The following is a 3,481-nucleotide window of genomic DNA, read 5'->3' on the forward strand; positions in this document are numbered from 1 at the left end:
ACGTGCCGCGACAGTTGCTCACACCAAGGCAACAAATGCTCACAAATATTTGTTATCTACGTGTCACAAGTTGCTTTGGCATGCGTTTTACACTTTATGGTGCATAGCAAGGTACATCACTTTTATTTTACACGATTTTTCGTCATACTGATATAAACATTGAGAATGGGGACAGGAATGATATGATGTAGATGTGGCATGCTTTGGCGGGCGTTGTACCTGGCCAACTTAATATACGTATTTACGGTTGACGATGGCATCTTCAGTCAAGATTGGACCGTTTAACCCTAAAGAACTCCCTTTTGATGTCTACTTGGCTTGGTCTGAAGCCCATGTAGCCGCACAGGATATAACTGATGCCAGCAAAAAAAAAAAAAAAAAAAAAAAAAAAAAAAATTTATTTGTGTCCATAGGCACAAAAATGTTTGGGATTTTAGCAAACTTGACTGCACCAGACATGCCAACTACAAAGACATATGAGCTAATTGAATTAATGAAAAAACACTTCATTACAAAACCATCATATCACCGAAGCTTGTGTTCTTTTCAACAACGGCGTAAAGTTGAAAAAGAAAATGTGAAAGACCTCTATGCAGACCTGAAGAGACTGGCTAAGGATTGCAACTTTGGTACCACGTTTGATGCCAGGCTGTGAGACCAACTATTTATGGCCATTGATGGCGAACCATACTTCAAATATCTACTTGCCGAAGACCTGAAACTAGAAGCATTGACATCTTCAACACTCATAGAACGCATTCTATCGCTTGAAAAAGCTCACGTGGGGGACAGGCGCGGATCTTCCATGAATCATTGTAAGGATGTCATTTAATCGATTTTAGTACTTTCTGATGTTTTGCCAGGTCCGGGGGTTAAATAAACTGACAGCATATGTGTGGGATTTGGGCGGAATTGTGCTCTACGTGTTTGGCATTTGTTTAATTCCATTTATCTGTTTTGTGCTGCGCGTGTTGTAGGGTTCCCAGGGTTGCCAGGGCTGAATTTATGGTCGATCTAGTCTCAGCGTACGCTACGATTGGTGATGTGGTGACGCATCTAAACAAGACCCGGGAAGGTGCACTGACCAGCTTCCAGGACATCTTCAAGAAGGAGGAGGGGCTCCTCCAGGAGATCGGTTCATCACACGACACCATTCCTGTACCTCGAGTTTGCAAGCGCCAAACGCAGCGAGCGAATCTACCCTTCCAGACAGCTGAGGAGTATTACCGAAGATCTGTATATGTCCCATTTCTCGACCATGTATTGACTGAGCTGCAGACCCGGTTCGGGAATGATACTATTCCTGTTGGCTTCAAGATCAAGAATCTGCTCAGCAGCGCTGACGGAGATGTTGTTGCTGTACTGGAAGCGGCAAAGGTTTATGAGGCCGACATCGAGACCTTGAGCCTAGTGAAGGCGGAAGCAGAGCGCTGTTATTCAACAACAATGAAGTTCGAATCCATTGGAGATGCCCTTGCCCACGCCCAGACCCGAATGTATCCGAACCTGGCCAAGCTCCTACGATTTTGATCACTCTCCCAGTCTCGAACGCAGAGGCCGAGCGTTCATTTTCAACCCTGAAGCGACTGAAGACCTACCTAAGGAACACTATGGGTCAAGATCGCCGCAACGACCTGGCGCTACTCGGCGTTCACAATGAAATCAACATTGAAATAGACAGTGTAATCAATGTATTTGCCCCAAAAAACAGGAGGTTGATGTTCGTGTGAAATTCCATGAACAATGCTGGGGTATTGGCTGCTTGTTATTGTGGCAAAGTAGCATGCAGTCGATACTTAAGGGTCTATATGGGGCGCCCCTGCGGACCAGAGTCACACATCATTTTGTCTATGATAGAGGAAAACTCTGTTCATAGAGAAATGATGACACTTTTATACTACGACTGTCCCTCCGTTATGCTGTCCCCCAACCCCTTGTTGCTGTCCTGTACCATTTCTCTGAGTATTCTTTTTCTGTGGTGGGGGAATTCCCTGTGGTGGGGGGAAAAGAATACTGCCACCAAGCATTCCCACTTGGATCGTAGGAGGCGAGAAGAAAGGGAAGTGGATTGGGACTAGGCATCCTTCTCCTTATAGCCCCACGGGGCACATTCCTAAAAGTAAAAGCAAAGGCATAAGAGGGTCTGGAAGTTCTCGGACCAGCACCCTAAGGTTTGGGTCTTTTAATGTGCATGCATGTGGTACAGATGAGAGTAAAAAGGAAGAGATAGGTAGTATTTTTGTGAGAAAAAAGATGGATGTGTTGGCTTTGAGTTAAACTAAGCTGAAAGGGAAGGGCGATTGTAGGTTTGGGAGTGTAAGTGGGAGGTTATCAGGAGTGAAGAGAGGGCGAGGGAGGGAAGGGGTGGCTATACTAGTAAGTGAAGAGATAGGTAAACGTGTAGTGGAGTGGAAGGAGGTTTCCTCAAGGATAATGTGGATAAAGGTGAAACTGGGAAAGGAGATGTGGGTTTTTGTAAGTGCATATGGGCCTGGCAGTGAGAAGAGTGTAGAAGAAAGGGAGGCTTTTTGGACAGATTTAAATGAGTGCATAGAGGGTTTAGGGAGAAGTGTAAATGTAATAGTACTGGGAGACCTTAATGCTAGGGTAGGAAAGGATCCAATTGATGGAGTGGTTGGGAAATGTGGAGTTCCAGGAAAGAATCGTAGTGGAGAGTTGATGGTGGAAATGTGTCTAGAAAGAGAGTTGATGATAGCAAATACAGTGTTTCGGAAGAAAGTCAAGCATAAGTACACATGGGAGAGGGTGGTGGAGGGAAGGGTGGTAGATAGAGCTTTAATGGACTATGTAGTGGTAAATAGGATTAGGATAGGAATAGTTAAGGATGCACATGTGCTAAGGAGAGAGTGTGGGGGAATATCAGATCATTTTCTGGTGGAAGGTAAGTTGAGAGTGGAGGACAGATGGAGAAAGAGGAAAGGGACAAAAGGTAGGGAGGTGCTTAGAGTGAACTCTTTAAATGAAAATGAAAAGGAGAAGGAGTACAAGAAGAAGCTGAAGGAGTGGGAGGGAGTGAAGGATAGGGTAGATGTAGGTGCGGAGAAGGAATGGGGATGGTTCAAGGAGGGAGTCACAAAGAGTTTAAAGATGGTGTGCGGAACAAGAAGGACAGGAGGAAATAGAAGGAAGGGTAGTGAATGGTGGGATGAGGAAACGAAGAAGGTTGTAGAAGAGAAGAAGCGAGCTTACGCAGATTGGTTACAAAATAGGACGGAGTCATATGAGACGTACAAAGAAAAGAAGAGAGAAGTAAAGAAAAAGGTAAAGGAGGCAAAGAGAAGAGGAGAGCAGATGTGAAATGGGGTAAGAGTATGACAGAAAATTTTGAAAGTAATAAAAAGATGTTTTGGAAAGAAATTAAGAGAGGAAGAGGAGGCGAATCAAGTAGAGAAGAAAAGGTAAAAGGTGCAGATGGAGAGATGATAATGGAGGAGAAGGCAGTAAGTGGAAGATGGGCAGA

Source organism: Oratosquilla oratoria, chromosome 12 (genome assembly GCF_046742065.1).
Source record: "Oratosquilla oratoria isolate Oo_2021 chromosome 12, ASM4674206v1, whole genome shotgun sequence".
Classification (NCBI taxonomy): domain Eukaryota; kingdom Metazoa; phylum Arthropoda; class Malacostraca; order Stomatopoda; family Squillidae; genus Oratosquilla; species Oratosquilla oratoria.